Here is a 23,082-nt window from a genome sequence, read left to right as displayed (position 1 = left end):
TCTGTCGATGGACACGTAGGTTGCTTCCGAATCTTGGCTATTGTGAATAGTGCTGCACTAGATATGGGAGAGCGGAAATCTTTTCAATATACTGATTTCTTTTTTTCTCAGTATATGCCTAGGAGTGAGATTCAGGGATCATATGGTGGCTCTATTTTTTTTTTTTTTTTTTTTTTTGAGGAACCTCCAAACTGCTCTGCATACTAGTTTTACTAATTTACTTTCCCACCAACTATGTACAAGAGTTCCCATTTCTCCATATTCTCACCAGTATTTGTTATTACCTGGCTTGGATAAAAGCCATTTTAACTGGGGTGAGATAATAACTCCTTGTAGTTTTGATTTGCATTTCTCTGATGGTCAGTGATGTTGAGCACCTTTCTATATACGTCTTTGCCATTTGTGTCCTCTTTTGAGAAATGTTTATATAGACCTTTTACCCATTTTTCAATGAGATTATTATATATATTTCCCATAAAGTTGTTTACCTCCTTATATATTCTGGTTATTAATTCTTTATCAGATGAATAGTTTGCAATTTTTTTTGAATTCTGTAGGTCATCTCTTCATTTTGTTGATTGTTTCCTTTGCTGTGGAGAAACTTTTTAGCTTGATGTGATCCCATTTGTCTATTTGTGTTTTGGTTGCCTGTGCTTATGGGGTATTACTCAAGAAATCTTTGCTCAGTACAATGTCCTGGAGAGATTCTACAGTGTTTTCTTTTAGTGGTTTTAAACTTTGAGGTCCTAGGTTTAAGTTGTTAATCCACTTTGACTTGATCTTTGTATATGATAAGAGGGGTGTAGTTTCGTTCCATTGCATATGGATATTCAGTTTTCCCAACACCATTTATTGAAGTGACTTTCCTTTCCCCTATGTACTTTCTTGGCACCTTTGTCAAAAATGAGTTCACTATAGATGCATGGATTTATCTCTGGGTTTTCTATTCTGTTCCACTGATCTATGTGTCTGTTTTTATATAATACCATTTTGTTTTGGTTACCATATCTCTGTTGTATAATTTAAAGTCAGGTAATGTGATTCTTCCAGTTTTGTTCTTTTTGCTTAGGACACCTTTGGCTATTTGGGGTCTGTTGTAGTTCTTTATAAATGTTAGGATAATTTTTCTATTTCTGGCAAGAATGTCATTGGTAATTTGACAGGGATTGAATTAAATCTGTAGATTATTTTGGGTAGTATGGACATTTTAACAATATTGATTCTTCCAGTCTATGAACATGTAATATCTTTACTTTTTTTGTCTTCCTCAATTTCCTGCATCTGTATTTTATAATTTTCATTGTAGAGATCTTTCAATTCTTTGGTTAATTCCTAGATATTTTACTTATAGCTATTATAAATGGAATTACTTTCCTGATTTATTTTTCAGATTGTTTGCTCTACACATATAGATATGCTACCGATTCTTGTCTGTTAAGTTTGTATCCTGCAACTTTATTGAATTTGTTTATAAGTTCTAATAGTTTTTTGGTGGAGCCTATGTTTTCCTAAATATAAGATCATATCAACTGCAAAGAAGAATAATTTGACTTCTTTCTTTCCATTTGGATACCCTTGCTTTCTTTTAATTTTTTTTAATTTTATTTTTTAACTTTTATTTTAAGTTCAGGGTACATGTGCAGATTTGTTACATGGGTAAATTTGTGTCAAAGGGGTTCGTTGTATAGATTATTTTGTCACCATGGTATTAAGCCTAGTACCCATTAGTTATTTTTCATGATTCTCTCTCTCCTCCCAGCTTCTACCCTCCAATAGGCCCCAGTGTGTGTTGTTCCCCTTTATGCATCCATATGTTCTCATCATTTAGCTCCCACTTATATGTGAGAACATGTGACTTGGTTTTCTGTTGCTGCATTAGTTTGCTAAGGATAAGGCCTCCAGATCCATCCATGTTGCTGCAAAGGACACGATCTCATTCGTTTTTATGGCTACATAGTATTCCATGGTGTATATGTACCACATTTTCTTTATCCAGTCTGTTATCAATGGGCATTTAGATTGATTTCATGTATTTGCTATTGTGAATGGTGCTACAATGAATATACATGTGTGTGTTTGTTTATAATAGAACAATTTATATTCCTTTGGGTATATACCCAATAATGGGATTGCTGGGTCAAATGATACTTCTGTCTTTAGGTCTCTGAAGAATTGCCACACTGTCTTCCACAATGGTTGAACCAATTCATACTCCCACCAATGGTGTAAAACTGTTCCTTTTTCTCTATAACCTCACCAGCATCTGCTATTTTTGGACATTTCAATAACAGCTATTCTGACTGGTGTGAGATGATATCTCATTGTGGTTTTGATTTGCATTTCTCTAATGATTAGTGATGTTGGACTTTTTAATTTCATCTAATTGTTGGCTGCATGTATGTCTTCTCTTGAAAAGTGTCTGTTCATGTCCTTTACCCACTTTTTAATGGGGTTGTTTTCCTCTTGTAAATTTGTTGAAGTACTGTATAGATTCTGGATATTAGACCTTTGTCAGATGCATAATTTGTAAAAATTTTCTCCCATTCTGTAGGTTGTTTGTTTACTATGTTGATAGTAACAACATAGTTGTTTCTGTGAAAGAACATAACTCTTTATTTTGGTGTGCAGAGTTCTTTAGTTTAATTAAATCCCATTTGTTAATTTTTGCTTTTGTTGCAATTGCTTTTGGCATCATCATTATGAAATCTTTGCCCATGCCTATGTCCTGAATGCTATTGTCTATGTTGTCTTCCAGAGTTTTTATAGTTTTGGGTTTTACATTTAAGTCCTCAATTCATCTTGAATTAATATTTGTCAGTGGTGTAAGAAAGGGGTCCAGGTTCAATCTTCTGCATATGGCTAGCCAGTTCTCCCAGTTCCTTTTGCTGAATAGGGAATCATTTCTTCATTACTTGTTTTTGTCAGGTTCCTGGAAGATCAGCTAGTTGCAGGTGTGCAATCTTATTTCTGGGTTCTCTATTCTGTTCCATTGGCCTATGTGTCTGTTTTTTTTTTTTTTTTTTTTTTTTGTATCAGTACCATGCTGTTTTGGTTACTGTAGCCCTATAGTATAATTTGAAGTTGGGTAGCATGACGCCTCCAGCTTTGTTCTTTTTGCTTAGTATTGCCTTGGGTATTTGGGCTCTTTTTTGGTTTCATATGAATTTTAAAATCATTTTTTTCCAGTTCTGTGAAGTATCTAAATGATAGTTTGATAGGAATAGTGTTGAATCTGTAAATTGCTTTGGGCAGTATGGCCATTTTAACAATATTGATTCTTCCTATCCATGAACATGGAATCCTTTCCATTTGTTTGTATCATCTCTGATTTCCTTTAGCAGTGGTTTATAGTTTTTCTTGTAGAGATCTTTCACCTCTCCGGTTAGCTGTATTTGTAGGTATTTTATCCTTTTTGTGGCAATTGTGAATGTGAGTTCATTTTTAATTTGGCTCTCGCTTGACTGTTACTGGTGTATAGATATGGTAGTGATTTTTGCACATTTGTTTTGTATCCTCAGACTTTGGTGAGTTTGTTAATCAACTTAAGCTTTTGGGCTGAGATAATGGGGTTTTCTAGATATAGGATCAGGTCTTCTGCAAACAGGGCTATTTTGACTTATTCTCTTTCTATTTGAACACTTTTATTTCTTTCTTTTGTGTAATTACCTTGGCCAGGACTTCCAATACTATGTTGAATAGGAGTGGTGAGAAAGGACATCCTTGTTCTATGCCAGTTTTTTAGGGGAATACTTCCAACTTCTGCCCATTCAGTATGATGTTGGCTGTGGGTTTGTCATAGATGGCTCTTATTATTTGGAGGTATGTTTTTCCAGTAAGTAGTTTATTGGGAATTTTTTAACATGAAGAGATGTTGAATTTTATCACAAGCCTTTTCTGAATCTATTGAGGTAATCATGTGGTTTTGTCTTTAGTTCTGTTTATGTGATGAATCACATTTATTGACTTGTATATGTTGAACCAGTCTTGCATCCCAGTGATAAAGCCTACTTGATCATGGTAGAAAAGCTTTTTGATGTGCTGCTGGATTAGATTTGCCAGTATTTTGTTGAGGATTTATGCATCATTGCTCATCAGGGATATCGGCCTGAAATTTTCTTTTTTGTTGTTTCTCTGCCAGGTTTTGGTATCAGGATCATGCTGGTCTTGTAGAATGAGTTAGGGAGGAGTCCCTCCTCCTCATTTTTTGGAATAGTTTCAGTAGGAATGGTACAGCTCTTTGTACATCTGGTAGAATTCAGCTGTGAATCCATCTGGTCCTGGGCTTTTTTTTTTGTTTGGTAGGCTGTTTATTTTTGCCTCAATTTCATAGCTTATTATTGGTCTGTTCAGGGATTCAATTTCTTTCTGATTCAGTCTTGCCAATGCCCTTTATATGTTTCTCTTGTCTGATCGCCATAGCCAGGATTTCCAGTACTGTGTTGAATAACAATGGTGAAAGTGGGCATCCTCAATAGGCTTTCAGTTTCTCCTCTTTCACTATGATACTAGCTATGAGTCTGACATATATAGCTTTTATTATGTTGAGGTATGTTCATTCTATACTTAGTTTTTTGAGGATTTTTATCCTCAAGGGAGGTTGAATTGTATCAAATGCTTTTTCAGCATCAGTTGAAATAATCATATGATTTTTGTCCTTCATTCTGTTGACATGATGTATCAAATTGATGGATTTGCACATGTTGAATCATTCTTGAATCCCTGAGATAAATTCTGCTTGCTCATGATGAATGAGCTTTTCAATGTGTTGTTGAATTTGGTTTTCTAGTATTTTGTTGAGAATTTTTTCATCAATATTCATCAGAGATATTAGCCTGTAGTTTCCTTTTGTTTTGTTTTTTTTTTTTTTTTTTTTTTTTCTGAAGTGTCTTTTTATGGTTTGGTATGAGGGTAATAATGGCCTCATAGAATGGGTTTGCAAGTATTAAGCATTTCCTCCTCCTATTTTTTTTTGAATACTTTGAGTAGGACTGATATTAGTTCTTGTTTAAACGTTTGTTTTAGCAATGAAGGCACTGGGTCCCAGGCTTTTTTAAAGTGGGAGACTTCTTTTATGGCTTTGATCTTGTTACTTGTTATTTACCTGTTCAGGTTTTGGATTTCTTCATAGTTCAATCAGCACAGCACTGGGTCTGAATCTTGGTAGGCTGTATGTTTCTAGGAATTTATTCATTTCTTCTAGATTTTCCAGGTTCAAAAAACTGAAATAATATGAAGTATCTTCTCTGACCACAATGGAGTTAGAAATCAATAACAAGAGGAATTTTAGAAACTACAAAAACACATGGAAATTAAACAACATGCTTCTATATGACTAGTAGGTCAATGAAGAAATTAAGAAGGAAATTGAAAAATTTATTTGGCATATCATTGCTTATAGTAGTCACTAATGATCCTTTAAATGACTGTGGTATCAGTTGTAATGTCTCCCTTTTCATCTCTGATTTATTTGAGACTTCTCTCTTTCTTAGTAAGTCTGACTAAAGGTTTGTCAATTTTATTTTTTTAAAATATAGTTTTGTCTCATTAATCTTTTGTATTTTTTTCTTGAAACAAATGATAATGGAAATATAACATACCAAAACCTATGCAATACTGTGAAAGTAGTACGTAAGAGGAAAGCTTATAGCTATAAATGCCCACATGAAAAAAAGAAGAAAAACTTCAACTAAGGAACCTAACAAAGCATCTTAAAGAACTAGAAAAGAGCAAACGAAATCCAAAATTAGTAGAAGAAAAGACATAATACAGATCTGAACAGAAATATGTTATAGTTATTGTTTTTAATTGGTTCATTTTTTAGTCTTTCTGCTTAAGAGTAGTTTACACACCACAGTTACCGTGTTGTAATATTCTGTGTTTTTCTGCGTACTTACCATGACCAGTGAGTTTTGTACCTTCAGATGATTTCTTCTCATTAGCATCCCTTTCTTACTTATTGAAATACTCAGTTTAGTATTTCTTGTAGGACAGGTCTGGTGTTGATGAAATCCTTCAGTTTTTGTTTGTCTGGGAAAGTCTTTATTTCTCCTTCATGTTTGAAGGATGTTTTCACTGGATATACTATTCTAGGGTAAAAGTTTTTTTCCTTTAGTACTTTAAATATGTCATGCTGCTTTCTCCTGGGCTATAAATTTTCTACTGAAAAGTCTGCTGCCAGATATATTGGAATTCCATTGTATGTTATTTGTTTCTTTTCTCTTGCTGCTTTTCAGATCATTTCTTTAACATTGACCATTGGGAATTTTATTATTGGATGTCTTGAGGTAGTCTTTGGGTTTAATCTGTTTGGTGTCCTATAACCTTCCTGTACTTAAATATTGATATCTTTCTCTAGGTTTGGAAAGTTTCCTGTTATTATCCCTTTGAATAAACTTTCTATCCCTATCTCTTTCTCCCCCCTCTCTTTAAGGCCAATAACTCTTAGATTCCCCTTTCTGAGGCTATTATCTGGATCCTGCAGGTGTACTTCATTATTTTTTATTATTTTCTGTTTTATCTTCTCTGACTGTGCATTTTCAAATAGCCTGTCTTCAAGCTCACCAATTCTGTTTTCTTCTTGATCAATTCTGCTATTAAAAGACTGACACATTCTTCAGTATGTCAGATGCATCTTTCAACTCCAAAATTTCTGCTTGATTCCTTTAAATTATACCAGTCTCTTTGTTAAATTTATCTGATAGGATTCTGAATTCCTTCTGTTTTATTTACTTTTTTGTTTGTTTGTTTCCTCAACACAGCTATTTAAAATTCTCTGTCTGCAAAGTCACAAGTGTTTGTTTCTCCAGGATTGTTTCCTGGTGCCTTATTTAGTTTGTTTGGTGAGGTCATGTTTTCCTGGATGATCTTAATGCATTTTGGTATTTGTCTGTGTCTGGGTATTGAAGAGTTAGTATTTACTGTAGTCTTAGTCTGGGCTTGTTTGTACCCATCCTAACTTTCCAGGTATTTGAATGGACTTGGGTGTTGTGATCTCAGTCGTATCTGCATTAGGGAACACCTCAAGCTCAGTAACACTGCTTCTTGCAGACTTGTAGAGATACTGCCTTGGTGGTCTTGGATAAGATCCAGCACAATTCTCTGGATTACCGGGCAGAGATACTTGTTTACTTCCCTTACTTTCTCTCAGACAAATAAGTCTCTCACTCTGTTCTGAGCTGCCTGAAGCTGGGGGTATGGTGACACAAGCACCTCTGTGACCACCACCACTGGGACTGCGCTAGGTGGACCTGAAGCCAGCACAGCACTGGGTCTCACCCAAGGCCCACTGTAACCACTGCCTAGCTATTGGCTATATTTGCTCAGGGCCCTTGGACTCTACAATCAGAAGCTGGCAAAGCCAGCCATGCTTGTGTCCTTCCCTTCAGGGCAGTGAGTTCCCTTAGGCCCCGGGTGAGTCCAGAGGTGCCATCTGGGAACAAGGGACTAGAGTAAAAAACCTTAGGAATCTATCCAGTGTTCTCTAGTACTGTGGCTGAGCTGGTGCTAAAACCATGAACTGCAATTCTTCCCACTCTTCCCTCCCCTTTCCACAGGTAGAGGAACCTCACCCTGTGGCCACCACCACCATAGGCCCATGAGAAGTACTGCCAGGCTACTGTCAATGTTCTCTTAAGGCCCAAGGGCTCTTCAGTCAAGCTCATGGTGAATGCTGCTATGCCTAGGACTCACTCTTCAGGGCAGTGGGCTCCCCTGTGTCTCAAGGCAGGTTCAGAAAAGCCATCTAAGAGCCAAGGCCTGGAATTGCAGACTGCTAGAGCCCAACTGTTGCTCTACCGCCCTGTGGCTGAGCTAAGGTACAAGACAGAGTTCCTTTTAATTTACCTCTGCTTTTCTCAGGCAGGAGGAACTTTGTCCTGTAGTCACCACAGCTGGAAATGTGCTGAGTCTCACCTGAAGCCAGCAAGTCTTGGAGTCTCACCCAAGGTCCACAGTGTATTATGTGGATGTTACTGCAGGTTATTCAGGGACCAAGGGCTCTTTAGTCAGCAGGTGATTGTTCCTTTCCTTCAAGGCAATGGGTTCCCTTCTGGTTCATAGTGTGTCTAGAAATGTTGTCTGTGCGCTAGGGTCTGGAAAGGGGGCCTCGCAACTCTGATTGGTGCCCTATCCTACTGTGGCGAGCTGATATCCAATATGCAAGACAATGTCTTCTTAGTCTTCGTTCTCCTCTCCTCAAGTGGAAGAAAAGGGTCTTTTTGGGGGGCTGTGGGCTGTACAGCCTGGGGGTGGGGGAGAGGTGGCACAAGCACTCCCCTAACCACCCCAGCTGGTATCTTAGTAGGTTGTGTGCCACCCTCTTCCACGTCCACTGGCTCTGAGTCAGTTCAAGAGTAGGTCTCATGTAGAAGTTATAGTCTTTGTTGCCTAGGCTACCTTTTAAGTTTATTTAGAGCCCTAGAGCACTTTAGCCTGTGGTGGTAAGGCTTGCCAGAACTCACATTCTGACCATTGGGATGGGTGATTCCCTTCTGGCTAGGGCTGGTTTTAATACTCCCTCTGTGGGTGGGTATCAGCTGAGTTCAGTCTGGTGTTGTTTTCTGCTCTGATAGGGCAGAATTGAATTCAACACAGTGTCTCACAATTGCTGCACTCTCCCTCTCTTAAGTGCACAGATTCTCTCTTCATGACAAATGGCTGCTGCCAGGAAATGGGGGAGGGGTGGCATCAGCAATTCAAGACTTTTTCCCTACCCTCTTAAGTGCCTCTTTCAGCCATATGAAGTTAAAACCAGGTACTGTGAGTGCTCACTTGATTTTTGGTTCTTATGAAGGTGCTTTTTTTGTGTCTGTGTAGATATTTGATAAATTTTGTGTTTCTGATCAGTGGAGCCTTCTATTAGGCTATCTTGCTCTGTGCCCCTCAATAGCTTGTTTTCAAGTTCACTGATTCTTTCCTCTGCTTGATTCATTCTGCTGTTGAGTGCCCCTAGTGAGCTTTTCAGTTAAACAAATGGATTTCTCAGTTCCAAGATTTCTGTTTGATTTTTTTACATTATTATTATTATTTTTCGAGACGGAGTCTTGCTCTGTCGTCCAGGCTGGACTGCAGTGGTGCAATCTCAGCTCACTGCATCCTCTGCCTCCCAGGTTCAAGTGATTCTCTTGCCTCAGCCTCCTGAGTAACTGGGATTACAGGCGCCTGCCACCACGCCTGGCTAATTTTTGTGTTTTTAGTAGAGATGAGGTTTCACCATGTTGGCCAGGCTGGTCTTGAACTCCTGACCTCAGGTGATCTGCCCACGTCAGCCTCCCAAAGTGCTGGGATTATAGGCGTGAGCCACTGTACCCAGCCCATTATTTTAATCTCCATTAAATGTCTCTGACAAATTTCTGAATTGCTTTTCTGTATTATGTTAGAGATCACTAAGTTTCCTTAAAATTGTTTTTTTGTTTTGTTTTGTTTTTGAATTGTTGGTCAGAGTTCACATATCACTATCTTCTTTGGATCAATTACTGGTCTCTTGCTTTGTCTGTTTTGGGAGGTATTGGTTTTGTTTGCCATTGTTTCTTGTGGATGTACATTTGTGTATTCATTGAAAGATTAGTTATTCCAGTTTTCTCTGTTTGGCTTGGTTTGTTTTTTATTGACTATGTTTGCCTTGAGATTTTTTTTGTAATTTATCTGTTGATTGTTTTTACTTTCTGCTTGGTCACTTCCTCCTTCTTAGCACTAGATGGCATCTTATGCCCAGGTTTGTCTTGGTTCCAGTATAGTAAATAATCAGAGTACTTCCTGTCCCAAATTGGGGAGGTTCTAATTGTGCTATCACATAGTGTGGGAAGGCTGACTAGAAGTTTGTGTCCAGGGACTTGTGTAACAAACCTCCTATAGTGTGGTGCCGCTGAACAGTCACTCCGATCTGGCATCTCCTTTGATCGAGTTACAGAGCAGAATTTCTAGGGCTAGAGGATGGTAGTTCTGTCTGCCTACTTTGATTATTCTCAGGGATATTTCCCCTTTCAGGCACTCCTGATGCTTCCCACGAGTTAAAGCAAAGACAGGTCTCTTGCTAGGCAACCCAAGATGGTGGGGAAGCTGGTTGTCTAACTCAGTATCATTTTTCCAGTGTAGAAATAGAACTAGGGTGGGGGACATTTTTTGCACACTTGGTGTCAGCAGGTTGGGGGTAGGAGCATTGTGGATGTGGGAGTCTGATTCTCTTACTGTCTGCTCAGAATTTTTTCACTTTTCTGTAACTGTGGGACTGTCTTATCCTTATGTTTGAGTTCTGTGATATTGCTAGTTATAATCTTGTGCTATATATTGGTTTTTGGTTTTCTGGGGGTGGGGGAGGGTTGGGGAGGACTGAAGCCAGTTTGCTTCTGCATTGTCATTGGAATTGGATGTTATTAAATGCCTGGAATTAACATCTTGACAATATTGTCTTCCTATCCATAGACATGGAATATCTCTTCAGTTATTTAGTTATTTTTTCCTCTTATCAGAGTTTTGTAGTTTTCCTCATATAGATATCATACATCTTATACACATTTTGTTAGTTTTATACCTATTTTAGTACATGGCATTGTGTTTTTAATTTCAAATTCCAGTTCTTCATTGCTAGCACTGTAGTCTCCTCTTATCTACAGTTTCACTTTCTGTGGCTACAGTTACCTGTTGCCAACTATGGACTGTAAATATTAAATGGAAAATTCCAGAAATAAATAATTCATAAGTTTTAAATTGTGCACTGTTCTAAGCAGCATAATGAAATTTTGCACCATCCCACTCCATCCCTTCTGGGATGTGAATCATCCCTTTGTCCAGCGTATTCACACTATATACACTTACTGCCCTTTAGTCATGGACATAGTCTGCTTCTGACTTCCATGCATCAACACTGTCATGACTTGATGATCTAGGATCATGTGGAGCAGATGATCCTCCTTCTGATGTCTTGTCAGAAGGTCAGTAGTAGCCTAAGGCTATATCACAATGCCTATATCATTCACCTCACTTCATCTCATCCTGTAGGCATTTTATTATCTTGTATCATCACAGGAAGAAGAAGGGTGAGTACAGACAATGATATATTTTGAGACAGAGATACCACATTTGTATAACTTTTATTTCAGCATATTGTTATAATTGTTCTATTTTATTATTGGTTATTGTTGTTAATTTTTCACTACACCTTATTTGTAAATTAAAGTCTTTGATAGATGTGTATATGTAGGAAAAAAACAGTATATATAGGTTTTAGTACAGTGGTTTTAGGCATCCACTAGTACTCTTAGAATGTATTTCCCACAGATAAAGGGGGACTACTGTGTATAGACAAGTGATTGACTTTCGTATATTAACCTTATAGTCTTGCTACAATTATTTCCACTCTTGCTGATTATTTACACTCATATCTTCATAAGATTTGTGGAAATCAAAAGTGTTATTATAGGTAATTGTCTGTAATTCTTCAACTCCTACTTCATAATCCCTAATGGTCCCACTGAAGTGTTTTCCCAAGAAGTGCTGTGGGGAAAAGATATGCCAGAGGTATCAGTGATGAAAGATTGGAACTAACTTAACGATTACAGAATGCCCTAAGGGTGTAAAAAGGCAAATATAATTCATAAAGATCTCTGATTTTTAAAAGAAACTGCACATACATTCATATCATTTGTCCACATATTTTCAAAATAAAAATTTTTTATTTTTATTTTTCTCGGAATAGTTGGTTTTCTATATCATGCTGTTTAATTAAAATGCATATTTATATTTTTCACTCTATTGTTCAAGCATCCTACTTCATGTAAATCTGATGCTTTAAAATATTAAATGATAAAAAATTCAATCAATGGAAAATTATGAATATTATTCATCTTTAAAAAATTTACAAAGGACCCTACCACAGGATTAGTTTTAGTAATAATTCATATTAGTGATTTCAAAACTGATTTTGAAAGTGAAAATCAGCACTTATTTACCCTTATAAGGAATAAAACTATTTCAGAAAATGCAGGAGAAAAACATCAGGATTTCTTTTTAGTCCTTTGCAGTGACTATGAATGAATTAAAAAAATTATTTCAGTTAGGAATAACAATATGTATTTTTATAAAGTAGGCCAGTGTGCCTACACCTACTAAAAATAATATTTAAGTTAGCATGTTATTTACCTAAGATTCATCATGTCTTTACATTTCCCCCATATTGTAAGGCATTTTTTCCATCCTACTTCAGATTTTTTTTTTTTTTTTTTTTTTAGAATGTAGTGCTACCTGGATTACAGAGAAATTTTGTATAATAAAAGCTTCTAAAATCTTTTATCATTTGTAAGTAAATATTGGCAAAATCAAATGCAGTGTATGATAAAATGCATTCTCTTAACATATAGTCTTGCAAGTATAGGAAACTTTACTACTTTGAGAACAATATTTAAATATGAAAATGGAATAACATTCTTATGAATTAATTTTAAAACCTTTTGTGTTTATTTTTAGGAAACAGCGAGTTTGATTTCGATGCGGATATTTTGGAAGAGTACATGAAACAAATGCATTTTACATGGTTTCTCAGTAATGTCTATGACAGATTTACTTCTGAACCTCTTGGACATGGTGCACTAAAAAAAAAAACCAGTTAATTGGAACAATATACAAGTTGGATTAATGGGATTAATTGAAGAAGATTGGCTAGATACATTGGCTACAGTTATTAAGTTAAACTATAAGAATTATGTTGAAGTCGCTAATAAAAGGAAGGGAAGTAGAACTTAAAGAAGAAGGAGCAGATCTGGTTATTGCAATAACTCATATGAAATGGGGAAATGATACAAGACTTGCCCAAAGAGCAGAAAGGGTCAGTTTGATTCCAGGAGGCCATGACCATGATTATGGAATCAGTAAGCTGAATGAAACTTGGATTGTCAAAAGTGGATCCGATTTTAAAAACTTAACAAAAATAAATATAAGAAGACTCTTTGGTGCATCTTTCCAATATGTATTTGAGAAAGTGGATATTTTGAATTATTTGGAAGAAGATTCATATATTAAAGCAATAGTAAAAGATTTTACTCAAAACATACAGGTACGTGAATATTCCTTATATTATTTAGCAAAGTACAGATTGATCAGGTTCACATTTATTGGACAAAACGTTAACATAGTGGCATATGATTAATGACTAACCAACACTGTAGAAGGCATATTTAATCAGAATAAATTATTGCTAGTTTTAGATTTATTGGATTTTAATTTGCATATTCAATTTATACTTCATTTTGGCTTTATAAGTAACAGGAATTTAGATCTGCTTTAATGTTTGAACTTACATTAGCTATCATTATGAAAACATTTTTAAGCACTCAAACTCTGCAATTATTTATTTATCGAATAAAGGGATTAGTACTCAAATTTAAGAAGCACTGGGTTAACAATGGAAATGGTGAATTTTACAGCAGCTTGTAATGAGAAAATGTACTTTTTCTTGCCTTCTGTCCTTCTTAACTACCTGAAATATTGAGTGATTTGTAATCATGCCACTTAAACTTTTACACACATTTGAAGCCTTGAGGTTTGTCTTTTTTCCAGGGCTCCCTACGCATTGGAAAATCCGTGTGTGTGTGTGTGTGTGTGCGCATGTGCATGTGGGCATGTGAGTGTGTGACATTTGTAAGAGCTGATGCACAATATAAGCCAGGTTCTATTTATATTTATTCATGCATTATCACATATAACTTCTGGTGCCTCAGTTAGCTCTGTGGGAATGGAGCACTCTGTTTTGATTAGGGTCTAAATATTAATGGATGGCTTCATGTTTGGATCCGCTTGGTATCGTGAATATTAGATATTTTGTAATAGTTTTCTGGTTCTTGAAAGTGTAGATAGGGGCTCCTAAAATTTATGATAACCTGGCTCATTAAATTATTTACTCTGAAAAGTAAATAATTGTTGAAATATGAAGTATTTTGATATCCCTTTAGTACTTTCATATTTGGAGAGGAAGAATTGTGATAAATTTATCTGATTTTGAGGTGGAGGTGAATAAATGATCAAGAAGAGAAAAAGTAATTAAAAAATGAGAAATGTTGGTTTTTAGATAACTTTTTTCTTTTTATAATTTATTTTTTTAAATTTAATTTTATTTTAATTATACTTTAAGTTCTGGGGTACATGTGTAGAACGCGTAGTTTTGTTACATAGGTGTATACATGCCATGATGGTTTGCTGCACCCATGAATCCCTCATCTACATTAGGTATTTCTCTTAATGTTATCCCTCCCCTGGCCCTCCACCCCCCAACAGTCCCCGGTGTGTGATGTTCCCCTCCCTGTGTCCATGTGTTCTCATTGTTCAACTCCCACTTATGAGTGAGAACATGCAGTGTTTGGTTTTCTGATCTTGTGATAGTTTGCTGAGAATGATGGTTTCCAGCTGCATCCATGTCCCTGCAAAGGACATGAACTCATCCATTTTTATTGCTGCATAGCATTCCATGGTGTATATGTGCCACATTTTCTTAATCCAGTCTATCATTGATGGACATTTGGGTTGGTTCCAAGTCTTTGCTATTGTGAATAGTGCCACAATAAACATAACATGTGCATGTGTCTTTATCATAGAATGATTTATAATCCTTTGGGTATATGCCCAGTAGTGGGATTACTGGGTCAAATGGTATTTCTAGTTCTAGATCCTTGAGGAGTTGCTACACTGTCTTCCACAATGCTTGAATTTACACTCCCACCAACAGTGTAAAAGCATTCCTATTTCTCCACATCCTCACCAGCATCTGTTGTTTCCTGACTTTTTAATGATCACCATTCTAACTGGCATGGGATGGTATCTCATTGTGGTTTTAATTTGCATGTCTCTAATAAGCAGTGATGATGAGTATTTTTTCATAAGTTTGTTGGTTGCATAAATGTCTCCTTTTGAGAAGTATCTGTTCATATCCTTTGCCCATTTTTTGATGGGGTTGTTTGCTTTTTTTCCTGTAAATTTGTTTAAGTTATTTGTAAATTCTGGATATTAACCCTTTGTCAGATGGGTAGATTGCAAACATTTTCTCCCATTCTGTAGAGTGTATCAGCCTATTCACTCTGCTGATAGTTTTTTTTGCTCTGCAGAAGTTCTTTAGTTTAATTAGATCCTGTTTGTTAATTTTGACTTTTGTTGCCATTGCTTTTCGTGTTTTAGACATGAAGTCTTTGCCCGTGCCTGTGTCCTAAATGGTATTGCCAAGGTTTTATTCTAGGATTTTTATGGTGCTAGGTCTTACATTTAAGTCTTTGATCCATCTTGAGATGATTTTTGTATAAGGTGTAAGGAAGGTCCAGTTTCAGTTTTCTGCATATGGCTAGCCAGTTGTCCCAACACCACTTATTAAATAGGGACTCTTTTCTCCATTGCTTGTGTGTGTCAGGTTTGTCAAAGATCAGATGGTTGTAGATGTGTGGTATTATTTCTGAGGCCTCCGTTTGTTCCATCGGTCAGTATATCTGTTTTGGTACCAGTACCATGCTGTTTTTGTTACTGTAGCCTTGTAGTATAGATTGAAATCAGGTAGCATGATGCCTCCAGCTTCATTCTTCTTGCCCAGGATTGTCTTGGTTATCCAGACTCTTGATTGTTTCCATATGAAGTTTAAAGTAGTTTTTTTTCCAATTCTGTGAAGAAAGTCAGTGGTAGCTTGATGGGGATGGCATTGAATCTATAAATTACCTTGGGCAGTATGGCCATTTTCACAATATTGATTCTTCCTATCCATGAGCATGGGATGTTTTTCCATTTGTTTATGACCTCTCTTGTTTGCTTGAGCAGTGGTTTGTAGTTCTCCTTGAAGAGGTCCTTCACATCCCTTGTAAGTTGTATTCCTAGGTATGTTATTCTCTTTGTAGCAATTTCAAATGGGAGTTCACTCATGATTTGGCTCTCTGTGTGTCTGTTATTGGTGTATAGGAATGCTTGTGATTTTTGCACATTGATTTTGTATCCTGAGACTTTGCTGAAGTTGCTTATCAGCTTAAGGAGATTTTGGGCTGAGATGATGGGGTTTTCTAAATATACAATCATGTCATCTGCAAACAGAGACAATTTGACTTCCTGTCTTCCTGTTTGAATAAGCTTTATTTATTTCTCTTGCCTGATTGCCCTGGCCAGAACTTCCAATACTATGTTGAATACGAGTGGTGAGAGAGGGCATCCTTGTCTTGTGCTGGTTTTCAAAGGGAATGCTTCCAGTTTTTGCCCATTGAGTATGATATTGGCTGTGGGTTTAACATAAATAGCTCTTATTATTTTGAGAGTCATTCTATTGATACCTAGTTTATTTAGAGTTTTTAGCATGAAGGGCTGTTGAATTTTGTCAAAGGCTTTTTCTGCATCTATTGAGATGATCATGTGGTTTTTGTCATTGGTTCTGTTTATGTGATGGATTACATTTATTGATTTGCATATGTTGAACCAGCCTTGCATCCCAGAGATGAAGCCAACTTGATCATGGTGGATAAGCTTTTTGATGTGCTGCTGGATTTGGCGTGCCAGTATTTTATCAAGGATTTTTGCATCGATGTTCATCAAGGATATTGGCCGGAAATTTTCTTTTTTTGTTGTGTATCTGCCAGGTTTTGGTATCAGGATGATGCTGGCCTCATAAAATGAGTTAGGGAGGAGTCCCTCTTTTTCTGTTGTTTGGAATAGTTTCAGAAGGAATGATACCACCTCCTCTTTGTACCTCTGGTAGAATTTGGCTGTGAATCCATCTGGTCCTGGACTTGTTTTGGTTGGTAGGCTATTAATTACTGCCCTAATTTCAGAAGTTGTTATTGGTTTATTCAGGTATTCATCTTCTTCCTGGTTTAGACTTTGGAGGGTGTATTTGTCCAGGAATTTATCCATTTCTTCCAGATTTTTTAAGTTTATTTGCATAGATGTGTTTCTAGTATTCTGTTTACCTTTTTTTTTTCTGCATCTATTTGATTCTTCTATTTTTTCTTCTTTATTAGTCTGGCTAGTGGTCTATCTATTTTGTTGATGGTTTCAAAAAATCAGCTCCTGGATTCATTGATTTTTTGAACGGTGTTTTTTTGTTTCTATCTCCTTCAGTTCTGCTCTGATCTTAGTTATTTCATGTCTTCTTCTAGCTTTTGAATTTGTTTGCTCTTGCTTCTCTAGTTCTTTTAATTTTGTTGTTGAGGTGTCAATTTTAGATATTTCCTACTTTCTCTTGTGGGCATTTAGTGCTATAAATTTCCCTCTACACACTGCTTTAAATGTGTCCCAGAGATTCTGGTATGTTGTGTCTTTGTTCTCATTGGTTTCAAAGAGCATCTTTATTTCTGCCTTCATTTTATTATTTACCCAGTAGTCATTCAGGAGCAGGTTGTTCAGTTTCCATGTAGTTGTGCAGTTTTGAGTGAGTTTCTTAATCCTGAGTTCTAATTTGATTGCACCATGGTCTGAGAGACTGTTATGATTTCTGTTCTTTTGCATTTGCTGATGTGTATTTTACTTCCAATTATGTGGTCAATTTTGGAATAAGTGCAATAAGGTGCTGAGAAGAACGTGTATTCTGTTGATTTGGGGTGGAGAGTTCTGAGAATGTCTATTAGGTCTGCTTAGCCCAGAGCTGAGTTCAAGTCTGAATATCCTTGTTAATTTTCTGTCTGATCTGTCTGATATTGACAGTGGGGTGTTATAATCTCCCACTGTTATTGTGTGGGAGTCTAAGTCTCTTTGTATGTCTCTAAGAACTTGCTTTATGAATCTGGGTGCTCCTGTATTGGGTGTATTAATATTTAAGATAGTTAGCTCATCTTGCTGCATTGTTCCATTTACCATTATGCAATGCCCTTCTTTGTCTCTTTTGATCTTTGTTGGTTTAAAGTCTATTTTATCAGTGATTAGGATTGCAACTCCTGCTTTTCTTTGCTTTCCATTTGCTTGGTAAATATTCCTCCATCCCTTTATTTTGAGCCCATGTGTCTCTTTGCATGTGAGATGAGTCTCTTGAATACAGCACACTAATGGGTCTTGACTCTTTATCCAATTTGCCAGTCTGTGTCTTTTAATTGGGAGCATTTAGCCCATTTACATTTAAGGTTAATATTGTAATGTGTGAATTTGATCCTGTCATTATGATGCTGAATGGTTATTTTGTCATTAGTTAATGCTGTTTATTCATAGTGTCAATGGTCTTTACAATTTGGTATGTTTTTGCAGTGGCTGGTACCAGTTGTTCCTTTGCATGTTTAGTTCTGCCTTCTGGAGCTTTTGTAAGGCAGGTCTGCTGGTGACAAAATCCCTTAGCATTTGCTTGTCTGTAAAGGATTTTATTTCTTCTTCACTCACGAAGCTTAGTTTGGCTGGATGTGAAATTCTGGGTTGAAAATTCTTTTCTTTGAAAATGTTGAATATTGGCCCCAACTCTCTTCTGGCTTGAAGGGTTTCTGCAGAGGGATTTGCTGTTACTCTGATGGACTTCCCTTTGTGGGTAACCCGATGTTTCTCTCTGACTCCCCTTAACATTTTTTCCTTCATTTCAATCTTGGTGACTCTGACGATTATGTGTCTTGCAGTTGCTCTTCTCGAGGAGTATCTTTTTGGTGTTCTCTTTATTTCTTGAATTTGAATGTTGGCCTATCTTGCTAGGTTGGGGAAGTTCTCCTGGATAATATCCTGCAGAGTGTTTTCCAACTTGGTTCCATTCTCCCCGTCACTTTCAGGTACAACAATCAAACATAGATTTGGTTTTTTCACATAGTCCCATATTTCTTGGAGTCTTTGTTCATTCCTTTTTTTTTTTTCTCTAATCTTGTCTTCTCTCTTTATTTCATTAAGTTGATCTTCAGTCACTGATATCCTTTCTTGTACTTGATCAATTCAGCTATTGACACTTGTGTATTCTTCACAAAGTTCTTGTGCTGTGGTCAGATCATTTATGTTTTTCTCTATATTGGTCATTCTAGTTAGGAATTCAACTAACCTTTTTCAAGGTTTTTAGTTTTTTGCATTAGGTTAGAACATGCTCCTTTAGTTTGGAGGAGTTTGTTATTACCCACCTTCTGAAGCCTACTTCTGCCAGTTCATCAGACTCATTCTCTGTCCAGTTTTGTTCCCTTGCTGGTGAGGAGTTGTGATCCTTTGGAGGAGGAGAGGTGTCCTGGTTTTTTGAATTTTCAGCCTTTTCGCACTAGTTTCTCCCCATCTTTGTGGATTTATCTACCTTTGGTCTTCGATGTTGGTGACCTTCAGCTGGGGTCTTTGAGCGGACATGCTAATCCTTGTTTCTTTTCCCTCTAAAAGTCAGGCCCCTTTGCTGCCAATCTGTTTGAGTTTGCTGGAGGTCCACTCCTGACGCTGTTTACCTGGGCACCACCAGCAGAGGCTGCAGAGCAGCAAAGATTTCTGCTGTTCTTTCCTCTGGAAATTTTGACCCAGTGGGGCATCTGCCAGATGCCAGCCAGAGCTCTCCTGTATGAGGTGTCTGTCGGCCCCTACTGGGAGGCATCTCCCAGTCAGTATACACAGGGGTCAGGGACCCACTTGAGGAGGCAGTCTGACCCTTAGCAGAGCTCAAAAACTGTGTTGAGAGGTCCACTGCTCTCTTCAGAGCCATCAGGCAGGGACATTTGAGTCTGCTATAAGCCCCTGACTGGGGCTACTGCTTTTTTTTACAGAGATATCCTGTCCAGAGAGGAGAAATCTGGCAGTCTGGCCACAGCAGCCTTGCTGAGCTGCAGTGGGCTCTACCCAGTTAGAACTTCCTAGTGGCTTTGTTTACACTGTGAAGGTAAACAAAGGTAAAACTGCCTACTCAAGCCTCAGCAATGGCAGACACCCCTCTCCCCACCAAACTGGAACATCCCAGATGGAGCTCAGATTGCTGCTCTGCTGGCAGTGAGAATTTCAAGCCAGTGGACCTTGGTTTCCTGGGCTCCCTGGGGGTGGGACCCGCCAAGCCAGACCACTTGGCTCCCTGGCTTCAGCACCCCTTTCCAGGGGAGTGAACGGTTCAGTCCTGCTGTCGTTCCAAGCGCCACTGGGGTACGGGGAAAAAAAAAAAGAGCTCCTGCAGCTAGTTTGGTATCTGCCCAATTGGTGGCCCAGTTTTGTGCTTGAAACCCAGGGCCCTGGTGTACTAGGCACCAGAGGGAATCTCCTGGTTTGCGGTTGCAAAGACCATGGGACAAGCCCAGTATCTGTTCCAGAGTTCCTCAGGCTCAGACCCTCACTGCTTCCGTTTGGTAAGGGAGAAAATTCTCCAACCCTTCTGCTTCCCAGGTAAGGCGATGCCCCATCCTGCTTCAGCTCGCCCTCCTTCGACTGCACCCACTGTCCAATCAGTCCCAATGAGATGAACCAGGTACCTCATTTGGAAATACAGAAATCACCCGCCTTCTGCCTCGATCTCACTGGGAGCTGCAGACCGGTGGTGTTCCTATTCCGCCACCTTGAATCTGCCCCCCTCCCTGCCTTTTTTTCTTTTAGTATATGTTAGAAGAAGTTCTGTGCCCAACTGATATGCAATTAGATGACTGTGAAATTACAGTAAGAAAATCTGAGAGCAATCTTGGAAATTTGGTAACTAGTGCAATGTTGGAAGCTACTCGTGGAGATGTAGCACTATTTAATTTAGGTGATTTTTCTTATGTAGTTTGTTAAAAATAAACAGTTATACTTTTAAAAGGACTAAAAATAGTTTTTAAAACTTATAGTTCCATAGACTGCTTTTATTACATGCAAAGTCCTGTTTAGAAATCCATTCCATGAACTTCATGAGATCAGTTCTTCATTTTCTGCTTTTCTCTGGTACAGCATACACAATTAGTTCAGTTTATTTGAAAATTAAAGCATCAGGTTTTAAAAATTATGACTTTTGTATTCAGTAAGATTTTGAATGAAGATGTAGCCTTGTTATTTATTTTAAACTTGATGTGCAGTGAATTGTTGATTATATAAGAAGCAGTGGACTGAAAATTGTTACTGTAGCTTGGACCTCAAGTTCTTGGCCCTCATGTAAATATAAATTAATACCAGGCCAAATATAAACTTTTTTCAGGCAGTGTTTAATAGGCTTGCAGCTTAAACGATCACAAGGGAGCAGCATATAGGAAGGGGATTCTGGTGCTAGCTCCCCAAGGGGCTAGGCTGTTGTCATTTTAAGGAAGTTAAGATGGGAAAAGCAATGATATACAAGCATGTTTAGGCAGGGTCTTTTCCATGCTTGTGTAGTGGGACATCATGTTTTAACATGCATCACATGACCAGAAAATGGTGGATATGCCCCATCTTGAGCAGAGATTTTAGTATTACAATGAGATTATAATGAGGAAAAAGTCAGTAAAATGTCAGTGCTGGAGTCCGTCTTGTCTTCAGCCACTGAATCTGGTCAGGTTCTTATCAGGAATGCCACAGTCTCGTTTCAGTGACCTTGGAGGGCATGACTCAAAGAGATAAATGGTTAGGTTCTTCCTTTTATAATTAGGAATTCAGCCTGGTCAGTTAAGTTAGGCAAGGCCCCCTTTCCTGCTACATGACTTGAATCAGCTTGTTAAGGGAGGAAAAAAGGTAGGGGAGGGAATATGCTTGGACATGTAAGGCCCATTGGGCCCTTGGTTACCATGTCACTTCTCTTCCAGGACCAAGTCTCTTCCCTATATTGCCTCAAAATCTTTTATTTAGGTTTTTGCTCTTTTGCCAGGTTTATTTTTTTTTTTTTTACCTGTGCAATAAGAGGAAGTGGTAAGAGAAATCTAGCAGGGTGAATGGAGAGACTCCTCCTTAATCTTAGTATTTTTGTGTACTGTTGTAATCATCTGAAATTGTCCTCGGTAGGGGACAAAGTATTAAGAATCTCTGTAGAGAATAGAAAATTAAAACCAACTCTTTTGTTGAAAGCAACCTTGATTTATGTGCCATAATCCAGAGCTTTAGATGCTGTGACTAGGTTACTGATTATTTAAAATACTGGAGGCCGGGTGTGGTGGCTCACGCCTGTAATCCCAGCACTTTGGGAGGCCGAGGCGGATGGACCACGAAGTCAGTAGATCGAGACCATCCTGGCTAACACAGTGAAACCCCGTCTCTACTAAAAATACAAAAAAATTCGCCGGGCGCAGTGGCAGGCGCCTGTAGTCCCAGCTGCTCAGGAGACTGAGGCAGGAGAATGGCGTGAACCCGGGAGGCGGAGCTTGCAGTGAGCCGAGATTGCACCACTGCACTCCAGCCTGGGTGACAGAGCGAGACTCTGTCTCATAAAAATAAAATAAAATAAAATGAAATATGTGGAATGTTACATTATGTAACATCCTAATAATAAACTTCTTATAATGCCATTTTCACTGAAAATACAAGTGATCTTAATCTTCCACATGGATAATTTAGTTTATGGAAAAATTTCCTAAGACTGAAATGTGTACAGCTTTAGTATTGTTTACTTAGGAAGTTTCTGAATTCCTTTCTGTGGAGATCTTTAAAAATAGAACATCTTTGCTTTGGCATGATTCTGTCTGAAAGCCAGAGTAGAAATAGTAGTTTTTCAGTTGGAATATTCTGTAAAGAGAAAATGGTAGCTAACATGAAATCAAATCTTTTAAAAAGGAGTAGGTTAGATATAATCACATGATTAAGATGGAAGTAAATGTGGAGAAAAGATTGGAGAAATAATTAGGAACTTTTGGCAATGTAGTGTATAACTGTAGTTTTGAATATAGTATTGAGTCATAAAGGTGGTATTTTATGGACAATATTAAAGTTCGTATTTTTTTCTCTTATATTGCTATAGGCACTCTTATATCAGATCGAATACATCCAGTGGGGAATTTCACTTTACATGATCTTTTGGCTATTCTTCCCATAGTGGATACAGGTTTAGTTGTCAGAGTGACAAGGTGCTTAGCTGCTTGAAGCACTTGAAAATGGAATTTGTAAGTACCGTCTCCAGATGGGAAGTATGTATATATACTAATTGATGTACTCATCAGCTATTTTTTTTTGTATCATGGAACTGAAAGAAAACTCTGTATTTAAATATGAGTTAAGATTAAAACATTTTAAATATATAAAACTTTAAAATTTTTAGTACATAAGGGTGATTTTTAAAATTCTCTTTTAAATTTTTAA

The sequence above is a fragment of the Macaca mulatta genome, chromosome 6, assembly GCF_049350105.2.
Source record: "Macaca mulatta isolate MMU2019108-1 chromosome 6, T2T-MMU8v2.0, whole genome shotgun sequence".
NCBI classification, from domain to species: domain Eukaryota; kingdom Metazoa; phylum Chordata; class Mammalia; order Primates; family Cercopithecidae; genus Macaca; species Macaca mulatta.
This window is presented reverse-complemented; position numbering follows the sequence as displayed.